The sequence below is a fragment of the Triticum dicoccoides genome, chromosome 4A (genome assembly GCF_002162155.2).
Source record: "Triticum dicoccoides isolate Atlit2015 ecotype Zavitan chromosome 4A, WEW_v2.0, whole genome shotgun sequence".
In the NCBI taxonomy this organism is placed as follows: domain Eukaryota; kingdom Viridiplantae; phylum Streptophyta; class Magnoliopsida; order Poales; family Poaceae; genus Triticum; species Triticum dicoccoides.
The window spans coordinates 32481382-32498374 of NC_041386.1; positions in this window are offsets into that span (position 1 = coordinate 32481382).

The following is a 16993-nucleotide window of genomic DNA, read 5'->3' on the forward strand; positions in this document are numbered from 1 at the left end:
ACGTGGGTGGCAAGGAGAACGCGCTCACCCTCCCGTGGTTGCGGCTCGGATTCCTTCCTCGGAAACCGCGCCGATTCATAGGGGATCAGCCCTCCTTTGGCTAGGTCGTCGAGGTCTTCTTGGGTGATCGTTGAGCGGATCCAGTCGCCCTGGATCCAGCCCTTGGGCAGGCCGGTTCACGAGGAGGATCCGCCCCGACTGGTCGCCTTCCCCTTCGACCTCGCCGTCGCCTTCTCCGCCCGCTCTAGAGCTGCCGTCTTCTCCTTCCCCATCGTCGCCGGCGAAACACGTACGGAGCGGTGGCGCTGGGGCGAGAGCGAGCGCGGCGAGGGAGCGTGAAGAGGAGAAGAGATAATGGGGACGCACTATTCCAAGAGACCCCGGTCCGACGCCTTATATGAGGCCGCTTCCGAGTGGCTGACTAGTAGGCCCGGGTGGCCCTGTCAAATCCCGTAACAATCGCGTGCGCGATACGTGGCGAAAAAGGTGGCACGGGGATCGAGGCGGCTCCGCTCTATCCCATCCAATTACTGCGGCCTCCCCCGTCCCGCGCGCTTCCCAAAATTCGGATCCCGCAAAATCTGCGGGCAGCAGAACAACTTGTCAGACCAAAGATCTCCTCTGCACCGTCACTCGGAGCCTTTCAAGTAAAGAAATTCACTCAACAAAAAGCTAAGAATGGATCAAGGCGACTGAAAAGGAAGTTGCTGTCATCACTCAGGTTCATTGATCCGAAACCAGATATGCTCATGGCATGAAAAATGAGTCGGGAAAATTCTTAACTCCTTCCCCACTCAAACCACGATCCATTTGGGGGCTAATGATGAAGCTATGTACCTAGGGTAGGGTGATGGACCTGTCCAAACTGCCCTACCCAAGGACATCTCTACAAGAAATCACCTTTCAATCGACTTGGAGGTGTTCCACTCGACAGACTCGAAGACACTCGACCAAGAAGCGATCACTCGACCAAGACCAAACCACTCGACGGCCAGGAGACCTGAAGGCACTCCGCATGCTAACGGTCGGTTATTAAGTAGCCTTTATGGTCATCATAGCACTTTATTAGGGGCGTTACCAGTAACGCCCGACCTTAATGTATTTAAAACCCTGCATAACTGAGGGCCGGAGGGGTCCGGCGAACTCTATATAAGCCACACCCTCCTCAGTGTAAAGGGTTCGCGCCCCTATAATTCATACATGCATAATCCAGTCGACCGCCTCCGGGCTCCGAGACGTAGGGCTATTACTTCCTCCAGGAAGGGCCTGAACTCGTAAACCTCGTGTGCTTACAACTTATCCATAGCTAAGATCTTGCCTCTCCATACCTACCCCCCTACATTACTGTCAGACTTAGAACCACGACAGTTGGCGCCCACCATGGGGCCGGTGTTTAGCGATTTGTTGGAGGAATTGCGATCTTTTCCGATCCAAATCATCATGGTTTCCGGCGGAGTTTTGGTGGAGGGCCGCGAGATCCGTCTTGACGCGCTCACGTTCATCGCCGACGACTCCGCTTGGCTTCAGGAGGCTTCGGTTTATTATATGGTATATACACTGTCATAAATATGTACAGGTGAAAAAGCCTATGGCTTCAAGTATAGTAAGGCCGAAGGAGAGCTATGTTCCATGGACGCTTTGTCTCCTCCTCCGATTGATGTGAGTCTTCATGCTCTCGAACATCAATGAGGTAGTAAGATCCGTTCTGCAGATTTTTGCTGACCACAAAGGGTCCTTCCCAAGGTGGGGATAACTTGTGCATATCAGTCTGATCCTGGATGAGCCGGAGCACCAAATCACCTTCTTGAAAGGTTCTTGTTTTAACCCGGCAGTTGTGATAACGTCGGAGATCTTGCTGATAAATCACCGTTCGTGTTGCTGCAAGATCACGCTCTTCATCCAACAGGTCCAGTGAATCCTGACGTGCCTTCTCATTATCAGCTTCAACATAAGCTGCCACACGGGGCGAATCGTGTCGGATGTCACTAGGAAGAACCGCCTCCGCTCCATAGACCATGAAGAAAGGTGTGTAACCCGTAGACCTATTGGGTGTGGTATTGATGCTCCATAACACAGAAGGTAGCTCCTCAACCCAACAACCCGACGTCCGCTTTAAGGGAACCATAAGCCTTGGTTTGATACCTCGTAGAATTTCTTGATTTGCCCTTTTTGCTTGACCATTAGATTGGGAGCGAGCCACCGACGCTAAATCAAGCCGGATGTGCTCACGTTGACAGAATTCTTCCATCTCCCCTTTTGACAGATTAGTACCATTATCTGTTATAATGCTATGTGGAAAACCAAACCGGAATATCACCTTCTTGATGAATTGAACCGCCGTGGCTGCATCACACTTGCTGACTGGCTCTGCCTCCACCCATTTAGTGAATTTGTCAACTGCTACTAACAGGTGGGTCTTTTTGTCCTTAGAACGCTTGAAGGGTCCAACCATATCAAGCCCCCAAGTTGCAAACGGACACGTAATTGGAATCATCCGCAACTCTTGAGCCGGAACATGCGCACGGCGGGCAAATTTTTGACATCCATCACATCTTTTGACTAAATCCTCCGCATCAGCATGCACCGTCAACCAGTAAAAACCGTGATGAAAAGCTTTGGCAACCAACGACTTTGAACCGGCATGGTGACCGCAATCGCCTTCATGGATTTCTCTTAAAATCTCACAACCTTCTTGAGGAGAAACGCAGCGCTGGATTGCTCCTGAAACACTGTAACGATGTAACTCCCCGTTGAGTATGGTCATGGACTTGGAACGCCGGATTATCTGTCGAGCCAACTTTTCATCATCTGGCAACTCGCCCTGGTTTATGTAAGCCAGATATGGTATCGTCCAATCCGGTATGGCATGCAGAGCTGCCACCAACCGAGCCTCCGGATCAGGAATAGCCAAATCTTCTTCAGTTGATACTCTGACTGACGGATCATGCAACACATCAAGAAAGACATTGGGCGGAACCGGTTTACGCTGGGAACCAAGACGACTTAAAGCGTCCGCCGCTTCATTCTTCCGCCGGTCTATATGGTCCACCTGATAACCTTTAAAGTGACCAGCCACTGTGTCCACCTCTCGCTGATATGCAGTCATGAGTGGGTCCTTAGAATCCCAAGTGCCAGACACCTGCTGAGCCACTAGGTCTGAATCGCCGAAGCACTTAACCCGGCTCAAATTCATCTCCTTAGCCATCCGAAGACCGTGGAGCAAAGCCTCATATTCAGCTGCATTGTTAGTACAAGGGAACATTAAACGAAGGACATAACAAAACTTGTCACCTCGTGGGGAAGTTAGTATGACTCCAGCCCCCGAGCCCTCCAACTGTCTGGATCCATCAAAATGAATAGTCCAATATGTATTATCTGGTTTCTCTTCAGGTGCCTGTAACTCCATCCAATCATTGATGAAATCCACGAGTGCCTGGGATTTGATCGCTATGCGGGGTATATATTTGAGCCCGTGAGGTCCAAGCTCAATAGCCCACTTGGCAATACGGCCAGTTGCTTCTCTGTTTTGAATGATGTCGCCCAGAGGAGCTGAACTGACCACTGTGATATGATGGCCTTGAAAATAGTGTTTAAGCTTCCGGCTCGCCATAAACACCCCATACACCAGTTTCTGCTAATGCGGATACCTCTGCTTTGACTCAATGAGCACCTCACTGATATAATAAACCGGCCGTTGAACCGGATATTCCTTGCCAAGCTCCTTGCGCTCTACCACAATGGCTACGCTAACAGCCCGGGCATTAGTAGCCACATATAATAATAATGGTTCTTTATCGATCGGTGCTGCAAGCACGGGCGGTTCAGCTAGCTGCCTCTTCAGATCCTCGAACGCCTTATCAGCTGCCTCACTCCAGACAAAGTTATCTGTTTTCTTGAGCATCTGATATAAGGGGATAGCCTTCTCTCCAAGGCAACTGATAAACTGGCTCAAGGCTGTAATCCGGCCGGCCAGACATTGAACATCGTTAATACACGTCGGTTTAGCCAAGGATGTAATTGCTGCAATATTTTTCGGATTAGCCTCAATGCCTCTATTTGATACCAGAAAGCCTAAGAGCTTGCCTGCCGGGACACCGAAGACACACTTCTCCGGATTGACCATCATCTTGTAAACCCGGAGATTGTCAAAGGTTTCTCGTAGATCATCTATCAATGTCTCCTCCTTTCTGGACTTGACCACAATATCATCCACATATGCATGAACATTGTGCCCAATTTGTTTATGAAGGCAATTCTGAACAGATCGCTGGTAAGTTGCCTGGGCACTCTTGAGTCCAAAAGGCATGGAAACATAGCAGAAGGCTCCAAAGGGAGTTATGAAAGTTGTCTTCTCCTGGTCCTTAACCGCCATTTTGATCTGATGATAACCAGAGTAGGCATCCAGAAAACACAAACGGTCACAACCCGCCATAGCATCAATTATCTGATCAATGCGAGGGAGAGCAAAGGGGTCTGCAGGGCAAGCCTTGTTTAAATCTGTGTAGTCCACACACATGCGCCAGGTGCCATTTTTCTTAAGAACCAGCACCGGATTAGCTAACCACTCTGGATGAAAAACTTCGACAATAAACCCTGCGGCCAACAGACGGGCTACTTCTTCACCTATAGCCTTACGTCTCTCCTCATTGAAACGGCGGAGGAACTGTCGGACCGGTTTAAACTTAGGATCAATATTGAGTGTGTGCTCAGCAAGTTCCCTCGGTACACCTGGCATGTCAGAAGGCTTCCATGCAAAGATGTCCCGATTCTCACGGATGAACTCGATGATCGCGCTTTCCTATTTGGGATCCAGGTTAGAGCTGATGCTGAACTGTTTGGATGAATCGCCAGGGACAAAGTCAACCATCTTAGTGTCTGTAGCCGATTTGAACTTCAACGCTGGATCATGTTCTGTAGTTGGATTTTTCAAAGAGGTCATGTCTGCCGGATCAACTTGCTCCTTGTAGAATTTCAACTCCTTCGTGGCACAAACCGACTCAGCATAAGCCGCATCACCTTCTTCACACTCCAAAGCAATCTTTCTACTTCCATGTACTGTGATAGTCCCTTGATGACCTGGCATTTTAAGCTGTAGATAAACATAACATGGCCTTGCCATAAACTTAGCATAAGCCGGCCGCCCAAACAAGGTGTGGTATGGAATTTTGATCTTTACCACCTCGAATGTCAATGTTTCTAACCTTGAATCATAGTCATCTCCAAAAGCTACCTCCAAAGCTATCTTGCCAATAGGATATGCAGACTTACTAGGCACCACACCATGAAAGACTGTATTTGACGGTTTAAGATCCTTATCTGTCAACCCCATACGGCAGAATGTATCATAATACAAAATATTGATACTACTTCCCCCATCCATGAGTACTTTGGTAAACTTGTATCCCCCAACTTGAGGGGCCACCACCAGGGCCAAGTGACCTAGACTATCAACCCGGGGTGGGTGATCATCTCTACTCCACAAAATAGGTTGCTCAAACTAGCGTAAATACTAATGTACTGCCAGCTCAACCGAGTTTACTGCCCTTTTGTGAAGCTTCTGATCATGTTTGCACAAACTAGTAGTGAAGACATGATATTGCCCGCTGTTCAGCTGTTTGGATTGCTCTGATAACCCGACTGCTGCTGCTGATTCCCCTGATGGTTGTAACCTCCCTGGTTGCCTTGGTGCCCTTGATTGACATGTCCAGTTTGGTTGCCTTGAAACCCTAAACCGGAACCACCACCTCCGTAACCCGGCCCGTGGAAACCTCCTCCTGAACCGCCGGGCGGGCCGTTGTCATATTGGAACATATTGGAATTCTTGAAATCCCGCATGATATAACAGTCCTTCCAGAGATGTGATGCCGGCTTTTCCTTTGATCCATGCTTTGGACAGGGCTGATTCAACAAGCGCTCCAAATTGGGGCCTGAACCTCCACCCCTCTGGGGCTGCTTGCCCTTACGGCGCTGGCCATTCTCCTACGCGTTGGTATTTGCAACAAAGTCCAAGCTACTATCGGCCTTGCGCTTACCACCGTTTCCATGGCCTGCCGGATTATGCTGTTGACCCTTGGCATTGCCGTTCTTCTTACCTTTCTCCGATTTGTCCTCCTCTGAATCCGGATCCTTGGTATTATCTGAATCCGCGTATTTAACCAAAGCGGCCATGAGTGTTGACATATCATTGCAGTGACGTTTGAGCCTTCCCAATTTCTGTTTTAGCAGTTTGAAACGACAACTGCCCTCTAATGTTAACACTGCCGTGTCTGCATTGATACGATCTGATGAATGCAAAATTGCTAAGACCTGTTTGACCCAATGGGTCGTGGACTCCCCTTCCTCTTGGACACAAGCGGCCAGATCCATGATTGGCATCAGCTGCTTACACGTATCCTTGAAGTTTTGGATAAACCGGTGCTTCAATTTGGCCCATGATCCAACAGAGTTGGTCGGCAAGCTCTTCAACCAAGTGCGAGTCGTTCCTTCCAACATCATGGTGAAATATTTAGCACACACTGCCTCATCCACATCTAACATCTCCATTGCCATCTCATAGCTCTCTACCCACGCCTCTGGTTGCAAATCGGCGGTGTAATTTGGTACCTTACGAGGTCCCTTGAAATCCTTGGGCAATCTCACATTACGCAAAGCGGGGGTTAGACACGGCACCCCTAAGGAACTGAACATCTCTCCTAGCTCCACGGAGGCCGTGGGGTGAACCAGAGTATGCTGTCGTGCTCTGTGCCGAGCTGCCAACTCAGCCTCCCGACGTGTGCGGCCATGGTCCACAACATCTTGCGCATTAGCGCCTCCCCCGCCCGGGTTGTTCCCTCATGGTGAATTTCGGCGACGTGCACTACTGGACATGGCCGGTTCGTCCTCCACGTGTCTGCTATAGCTCCGGCTTAGACGGAGGGGGGGGTGGAATGAATCCTCTCACGACTGTGTGAATATGCCTGCTGTTGATTTAGTGCTGTTTGAAGGAGATCCCTGGCCTGACGTGCTTCCACTGCAACCGGTGACTCGCCGTCGGTTGGGAGGGCCGCTAGGCATGAAGCGGCGGCCACAATGTTGTCCAACGGGTTGGAATAATGCCCGGGAGGCATTGGCACATACTGTGGCACAACGTTATTCTGGCGAGGCGGGTCCACCATGCACGGTTGAACCGACGCTCCCGTTCTCGGTGCCTCCACCTGGTTTGATATGGGTTGGTTACCAGCTCCTGCTCCTGGTGTGTTGAAGAGATTCTGCGGCTCATAAACCGACGGGAGACGTGATCGGTACCTTCTTCTCATGACTTCCTCTGAAGCATTCTGATCCAGCCTAATCCGGTAGGCCTGTGCTTCCAATTTAGCCCGCTCCGTGGCCATCCTAGCATTCTCTATCGCCAGATCCGCTTTAGCCTGGGCTATCTGATCTTTCACCTTTGCAATCTTCGCATTGTGTTGATCCCTGGCCACTGCATCCACCTCCGTGGCCATCAACTTTCCCAAAGCATCGAACAAATCAGACAGGACTTGGGCTGGAGGTGGCGCTGAGCTTCCTGCCCCTGCTGGTGTGGCCGTTGTTGAACCGGAGAGCATTGCTGCGGCGGTAGATGAATGAGGCGCTGATTGTGGCCGGCCATGAAGATGGCGACCCGGTTTGGCAGATCGGGGGAATCCGGAATACTGTTGCCCTCGGATCCTCCATCAATCCGGCCGTCTTGCAACTGGTAAAGTGATTCGGTCTCTCCAGAAGACTCGTCATCAGAGCAGACCACGGTCTCTCCATCGGACACTGGTCCGTCCTCGTACCTTGATCCATGGATGACACCCACGAAAACATGCCTTGCCTTGGGCTGAACCGGCGAAGAACTTGCACGCCGAGCCGTTTCGATGATGCCGGTGTAGATGTCCGGCTTAGGGGCCGGTTCGCCGATCTTGCCGATGAAGACGTGAATCCCACCAAAGGGGACCCGGTACCCGTATTCGATTGAATCAGCCTCGGGACCCCATCCTGCATTGTCAATGTAGAGCTTGCCGCGACGACTCTTCATCATCCGGCCCACAGCGTATCCCTTAAGTCCATCGAAGCTTCCCTTCAAGAACTCAAAACCATCGTGTGATAGTCCCACGTAGCAGGTCCATAGTTATTAGCTAGATGGCTTCTTCTCTCTCTTTGGATCTCAATACAAAGTTCTCCTCGATCTTCTTGGAGATCTATTCGATGTAATCTTCTTTTGTGGTGTGTTTGTCGAGATTTGATGAATAGTGGGTTTATGATCCAGATTATCTATGAACAATATTTGATTCTCCTCTAAATTCTTTTATGTATGATTGGTTTATCTTTGCAAGTCTCTTCGAATTATCAATTTGGTTCGGCCTACTAGATTGATCTTTCTTGGAATGGGAGAAGTACTTAGCTTTGGGTTCAATCTTGCGGTGCTCGATCCCAGTGACAGAAAGGGAACCAACACATATTGTATTGTTGCCATCGAGGATAAAAAGATGGGGTTTATATCATTTGTTTGTGTAGGTGCGTGGGACTTGAGCGTGATCTCCTACTGGATTGATACTTTGGTTCTAAAAAACTGAGAGAAATACTTACGCTACTTTGCTGCATCACCCTTCCCCCTTCAAGGGAAAACCAACGCAGTGCTCAAGAGGTAGCACATAGCTTTTTCAGGTCCAGATTTCCAGCTGCCAGAATTATCCTCCTTCGTGTGTACCTTGCAAATTATGAGAGAAAAGGCATTAGAATTACTCCAAAAAGCATTATTATGGGTAAAAACATTATAAATAACAGTAAGAAAACATGATGCAAAATGGACGTATCAATGTATATCAAATATACCTTTCACTTTGCCATCCTTCTTATCCGCCAAATACTTGGGGCAGTTCCGCTTCCAGTGACCAGCCCTGTTGCAGTAGAAGCACTCAATCTCAGGATTAGGTCCAGACTTGGGCTTCTTCACTTGAGAAGCAAGTTGCTTGCCGTTCTTCTTGAAGTTCCCCTTCTTCCCTTTGCCCATTTTCTTGAAACTAGTGGTCTTGTTAACCATCAACACTTGATGCTCCTTTTTGATTTCTACCTCCACAGCCATTAGCATTGCGAAGAGCTCGGGAATTGTCTTATCCATCCCTTGCATATTGTAGTTCATCATGAAGCTTTTGTAGCTTGGTGGCAGTGATTGAAGAACTTTGTCAGTGGTACTATCATCAGGAAGATTAACTCCCAATTCAGTCAAGTGGTTGTGGTACCCAGGCATTCTGAGTATATGTTCACTGACAGAACTATTCCCCTCCATCTTGCAGTTATAGAACTTATTGGAGACTTCATATCTCTCAATCGGGCATTTCCTTGAAATATTAACTTCAACTCCTGGAACATCTCATTTGCTCCATGACGTTCAAAACGTCTTTGAAGTCCCGATTCTAATTCGTAAATCATGGCACACTGAACTATCGAGTAGTCATCAGCTTTGCTCTGCCAGACATTCACAACGTCTGGCGTTGCTCTTGGAGCGGGTCTTGCACCTAGCGGTGCTTCCATGACGTAATTCTTCTGTGCAGCAATGAGGATAATCCTCAAGTTACGGACCCAGTCCATGAAGTTGCTACCATCATCTTTCAACTTAGCTTTCTCTAGGAATGCATTAAAATTCAAGGGAACGGTAGCACGGGTCGTTGATCTACAACAACATAGACATGCAAAAATACTATCAGGTACTAAGTTCATGATAAATTAAAGTTTAGTTAATCATATTACTTAAGAACTCCCACTTAGATAGACATCCCTCTAGTCATCTAAATGATCACTGATCCATATCAACTAAACCATGTTTGATCATCACGTGAGATGGAGTAGTTTTCAATGGTGAACATCACTATGTTGATCATATCTACTATATGATTCACGTTCGACCTTTCGGTCTCAGTGTTCTGAGGCCGTATCTACATATGCTAGGCTCGTCAAGTTTAACCTGAGTATTCTGCACGTGCAAAACAGGCTTGCACCCGTTGTATGTGAACGTAGAGCTTATCACACCCGATCATCACATGGTGTCTCGACACGATGGACTGTAGCAACTGTGCATACTCAGGGAGAACACTTATGCCTTGGAATTTAGCGAGGGATCATCTTATAATGCTACTATTGGGGAACGTAGTATTTCAAAAATTTCCTACGATCACGCAAGATCTATCTAGGAGAAGCATAGAAACGAGCAGGGAGAGTGTGTCCACATACCCTCGTAGACCAAAAGAGGAAGCGTTTAGTAAAGAGGTTGATTTAGTCGAACGTCTTCGCGATCCAACCGATCCAAGTACCGAACGCACGGCACCTCCGTGATCTGCACACGTTCAACTCGGTGACATCCCTCGAACTCTTGATCCAGTTGAGGCTGAGGGAGAGTTTCGTCAGCATGACAACATGGTGACGGTGATGATGATGTTACCGGCGTAGGGCTTCGCCTAAGCACTATGATGATATGACCGAGGTGTTAACTGTGGAGGGGGGCGCCGCACACGGCTAGGAACAATTCATGTGTGTTCTAGGGGTGCCCTCCCCACATATATAAAGGAGGGAGAGGGAGGGAGGCAGCCTAGGGCGCGCCCAAGTAGGAAGAATCCTACTTGGGTCCCTAGTCCAATTCGGCCCCTCTAACCATATTTGGACAAGGGGGAAAGGAAGGAGGGGGGAGGGGAAGGAAGTAGGAGTCCTACTTCATAATTTCCTTTTCCTCCTCTCCTTTTCATTTCTCCCCATGTGGCTGGCCCTATAGGGGGTGCACCAGCCCCTTGTGGGCTGGTGTGTTGCCTTACTTGGCCCATTAAGCCCATATCTTTGCCGGGGGTTGCCCGGAACCCCTTCCGGTGACCCGGTATCACCCGGAACACTTCCGGTGTCCGAATATAGCCTTCCAATATATGAATCTTTACCTCTCGACCATTTTGAGACTCCTCTTCATGTACGTGATCTCATCCGAGAATCCAAACAACCTATGGTACATCAAATCATATAACTCATAATACAAATCGTCATCGAACGTTAAGCGTGTAGACTGAGGGAGTCCTGAATTAAGGGTCCTAGCACGTCCGGGCTATGTGACGCGGGCCGGACTAATGGGCCATGAATATACAAGACAGAAGACTTCTCCCGTGTCCGGATGGGACTCTCCTTTGCGTGGATGGCAAGCTTGGCGTTCGGATATGAAGATTCCTTTCTCTGTACAACCCTAGCCCCCTCTGGTGTCTATATAAACTGAAGGGTTTAGTCCATAGAGGCAATCATAATCATATAGGGTAGACAATTAGGGTTTAGCCGTTACGATCTCATGGTAGATCAACTCTTGTAACCCCTGTACTCATCAAAGTCAATCAAGCAGGACGTAGGGTATTACCTCCATCAAGAGGGACCGAACCTGGGTAAAACATCGTGTCCCTTGTCTCCTGTTACCATCAATCCTTAGACGCACAGTTCGGGACCCCCTACCCGAGATTTGCCGTTTTTCACACCGACATTGGCGTTTTCATTGAGAGTTCCGCTGTGACGTCGCCAGAAGGTTCAATGGCTCCATCAGTCATCTACAACAATGCTGCCCTGAGGGAGGTCTTTCTCCCCGGCCAGATCTTCGTGTTCGGCGGCTTCGCACTGCGGGCCAACTTGATTGGCCATCTAGAGTAGATCGACAGCTACACCCCAGGTCACCAGATTAGTTTTGGAAATCCGGATTATGTCACTGATATCCGAGGAGACTTGATTTTCCAAGGGTTCACGACCCCAACCTCTGCTCTGGCCTTAGATCCGAAGCGCATCTCCAGGTCCGAAGACGGGTTTCCCGAGCCAGCCGGACTATCTGCGTCTATTAAGCCTAGTACGGGAGAGTCGGAGGAAGCAACATCACCGGCAATCATCGTGAAGCTAAACTCTTCTCCGAACACCGACCCCGAACCCTCAGAGTCAACATCGTGTGAGCTCGGCCAAAGAGTTTTCTCCCCACCGTACTCCACGAACTCCCTTCTCCCTGGCCGAACCTCGCCTCTAAGCGAGGCTCTGGACTTAATGTGATCCCTCGTCATTATAGAGGGGCAACGTTCAAACTACGCCCAGCCCGGACTAGGGGCTGAGAGTAGGGAATTTTACGTCCCACCCACCACCCACCACCCACTTCATAGCCACCATCGAGGACTTAACCGACATGCTCGATTACGGCTCCGAAGACATCAACGCTATGGACGACGATGCCGGAGAAGAGCAGGCCCAAAACCCGCTGTTCATCGGACGCTGGACGGCCACCTCTTCGTATGACGTGTACCTAGTGGATACACCCAAAGAGGGTAACAACGATAATGAGAAAAATCCAGTTGAGGATACACCTCCTGAGATACAACCAAAGCGCCGACATCAGCGGCGCCGCTCTAGGTCACGCCGTGGAAAAGACAACAATACCGGCACCGAAGACATCAATACTCCAAACGACGCTGAAGACCAAGAAGACCCCGTCGAGCCAGCCTCTGAACAGGACGATCAGGAAGATGGGAAAATTAGCCCTGAGGAACAGGCTATAGATGAAGACTCAGAGGATAGTAATTATCTTCCACTCTCCGAGGAGGAGGTGAGCCTCGGCGACGAAGACTTTATCGTGCCCGAGGAACCCCTTGAGCAGGAACGCTTTAGGCGCCGGCTAATAGCCACTGCAACGAGCCTGAAAAAAAGCAGCAGCAGCTTCAAGCTGACCAAGATCTGCTCAACGACAAATGGACTAACGTCCTAGCAGCCGAGGAATACGGCCTCGAGCGCCCAACCAAGAGTTACCCAAAGCGAAAGCTGGTACCTCAATTCGACGACGAGGCGCTGGTGCCCGTACCGTCGGCGCGTAATGTAGCCGACCGACCGCCACGTGGCCGTGACAAAACGACAACTCAAGCCGAATACCGGCTTGTAGTACCTCGCCGTAAAGGTAGAGACACAATAGCTCGGAAATATACTTACGACCCGCGGTAGGATTTGGAAAACAAAGCGGGCCAGACCAGATCAATCTACGGATCGCGGGGGCCCGCTCCGACGCACGAGGACGGCTATCTAGCCGGGCACGACAGCCATAACCACGCCCGGGCCGAAAACCATAGAAGGACTCTATCCGAGCTATGTCGCGACGTGGCCCACTATAGAGGCGCAACACACCCCATCTACTTCACTGACTAAGTAATGGCACATGAATTCCCAGAAGAGTTTAAACCCATGAATATCGAATCATATGATGGAACAACGGATCCCGCAGTATGGATTTAGGACTTCCTCCTCCATATTCATATGGCCCGCGGTGATGATCTTCACGCCATCAAATACCTCCCACTAAAACTCAAGGGACCAGCTCGGCACTGGTTAAATAACCTACCAGAAAACTCCATTGGCAGCTGGGAGGTCCTGGAAGACACCTTCCGTGACAACTTCTAGGGTACATACATCCGACCTCCGGACGCCGATGACTGAAGTCACATAGTTCAACAGCCCGGAGAGTCAGCCAGGAAATTATGGACTAGGTTCCTAATTAAAAAGAACCAGATCGTCGACTGTCCGGATGCTGAAGTCCTAGTAGCCTTTAAGCATAGCATTCACGACGAATGGCTTGCCCGGCACCTTGGCCAAGAAAAACCGAAGTCCATGGCAGCCCTCATGGCACTTATGACTTGCTTTTGCGCGGGAGAAGATAGTTGGCTAGCTCGTAGTAGTAACAACGCAAGAAAACCTAGCACTTCTGAAGCCAGAAATAGCAACGACAAGCTCCGACGCAACAGGCACAAGCGTCGGAACAACGGTGATAATACCGATGACACGGTGGTTAACACCAAATTCAGTGGCTTCAAGCCCGGTCAGCGGAAGAAGCCATTTAAAAGAAACAATTCGGGCTCATCCAGCTTGGATGAAATCCTCGATCGACCATATCAGATCCACGGCACCCCCGATAAACCTGCCAATCATACCAACAGAAGTTGTTGGGTCTTTAAACCGGCCGGTAAGTTACATACCTGAGGACAAAGAGAAGGGGTCTCCAGGTGAGGACGACGACGAGGAGCCCCGTCCACCGAACACATGGGGACAAAAGAAATCCCCCCAATTCAAAATGGTGAACATGATATACGTTACTCATATCCCCAAGAGGGAACGCAAACGTGCACTCAGGGAGGTCTATGCGATAGAGCCGGTCGCCCCAAAATTCAATCCATGGTCATCTTGCCCGATCACTTTCGATCGCAGGGACCATCCGACCAATATTCGTCACGGCGGCTCAGCCGCACTGGTCCTCGACCCAATCATTGATGGATTCTACCTCACGCGGGTCCTCATGGACGGTGGCAGCAGCCTTAACCTGCTCTATCAGGACACAGTCCACAAGATGGGCATCGATCCGTCAAGGATCATGCCCACCAAAACTACCTTTAAAGTAGTAATACCATGTGTAGAGGCCCGTTGCACGGGCTCAATCACATTGGAAGTCGTCTTCGGATCGCCGGACAACTTCTGAAGCGAAGACTTGATCTTCGACATCATCCCCTTCTGTAGTGGCTATCACGCACTGCTCGGACGAACCGCATTTGCTCGCTTCAATGTGGTGCCACACTATGCCTATCTCAAACTTAAGATGCCCGGGTCACGCGATGTCATAATAATCAACGGAAACATGGAACGCTCCCTCCGTACCGAGGAGCACACCATGGCCCTGGCAGCGGAAGTACATGGTGGCCTTATCAAACAGAAGATCAATTCGGCGGCCAAGCCCCCGGACACTATTAAACGAGTCTGGATTACTCCACAGCATGACAGTCCGGCTCGTCAGGAGTCGGACTAGCAATTCGGCCTCCGTCTCAGTTGACGGTGTCCTGGACCAGGGGGTACTCACCATGTCATCTCCCGATAAGTTGGATTGGGCCGAGGACCCCCATGGCCGTTTACTCATGGGCCAGTTCGAACAGCCGATGTATACACGAGGAAGATTCCACAAGACTTGGTGATCAAGACAAGGACTCCACTCCACTAACGTATTCAACTAGGACTCTTGTTATCCTAGGCCTCCGATACATTATATAAGCCGAGGCCAGGCTAGTCAATAGATCATTATGACATATTCGTCATACCCTCAGGTTTTAGACCACAACATATGATCTCCCGGTAGATCAACTCTATACTTGATACTCCATTAATATAAACAAGAGCAGGACGTAGGGTTTTACCTCCATCAAGAGGGCCCGAACCTGGGTAAAACATCATCTTCTTTGTTCCCGTTACCATTGATTCGAGAATCCACAGCTCGGGACCCCCTACCCAGAGATCTTCCAGTTTCAACACCGACAATGGTGCTTTGAGTTCCGCTGTGTGATCGGCAAAAGATTAATGGCTCGCCTGTAGATTAACTACGACATCGACGTCTTTGTCACCGGCTTGATAGGTCACCTTGGCTAGACCAAGGACTGTGCGCTGCCTCCAATCATCATGTTCGGATGAGGGCCTTCATCAACATCAACTCCAATCTCTATCATGATCATGGAGGAGTCATCCATGGAGCTCGGGGGCTCAACATCAACATTGCCCTCAGGCGACCATGCCGTTTTTTTGAACAACGAACTTGTATCCTCTACTACCACCTTCTCAAGCATCGCTTTGACGATTCCTTTGGTAGAATTGTGCCGAATTGAGTCTACAACAACACTGTAAAATTTCGTCGCGTTCCGATGGAGCAATCTCCGCCGATCTCCGATATACCAGAGCCTTGTCGAATCTGGACAGGAATCTAGACGAATTTGAAGCATGGTGTCTAGCATCTAGCTCGGGCATCCTTTTGAAGATCCAACCGTTGATCGGCTGCCTAATTCCTATATCTACCACCTCTCAAACTTTCAGCTCGATCCGACCGTCCAAACTCCAGGAAACTTCCGATTATTGCATCACTTTTTGGATCTGTTTTCTGCACGAATATGAATCCGACCCAATTTCATCTTTCTTCATGAATGGGATATTGGACAACTTTTTTGGAAGAGTCTCTTTGTTGAGTATTGTGTTTTGTTTACGAACACATGCTTACAAATTTTTCTCCTTTTCGGAGGTAATCCTCGCCGTCACGCCGGTGTCAAACCAGCCATTACTCCACGTCTGCCAACGTGCGCTAGACAGATCGTCGCTTCATTGGGCCGAGCCCAATCTTATCGGATCATCAGCTCGGCAAGCCGAACAAGAGTCCGGCATCAAGAATACTAAATTATCACCAACACCATCACCCCATGGATTGCATGGGTCAGGCGCGCCGACATCGCCACTCGGTCACTTCATCAATCCGGCTTTGACCGTGTCACAAGTTATGACCAGCGTCGGCATGGCCGCACTGTTGCTTCTTCAAGCTGATGTCCATCACGCCGGACTGCTTCAATACCTCAGCTGACATGGCAGCGGCAACGTCTCCTTACTAACCCGCTCCGTTACCTCGGCCTAGACCGGGGGCTTCACCATCTCTTCATCAGCCTACTCCGGAGACTTCGACGTCACCAGCCGACCAGCTTCGTCACGTTAGCTGGACCGGGGGCTTTGCGTCGGTGAGCTAACCTTTGCCAGCATTGCCATGCCGTCGCTTCATCGCTCATTAGGCAATGGGTGTGCGGATCGGTCCCAATTTTGGGAGTAATCTTCCTTCATGTTACTACAATATATAAACTAGGTGCTATTAATCCTAGTAATTTTTCTTGCTTGGGTTTATTTTTTTGAGGAATTATTACTCTACTTTGTTCCATCACCTGTACACAGGTCTGTCAAATGGTGGCTGCATTAACGACGATCGCGTGGTGGTTCGGTCAGTTTTCGTATACAGTTCGGCGAATGCCGAATCCGGAACTCGGACCGGCCTGTGAATTCAGGCTTTGCCACACCTTCACCGCGTCATGTCGACGCCCTGCATCAACATTGACTTCGGCGCCAGGCCACATCTCTTTAAATAAATTATTTTTGCGAAAAGAAATTATGC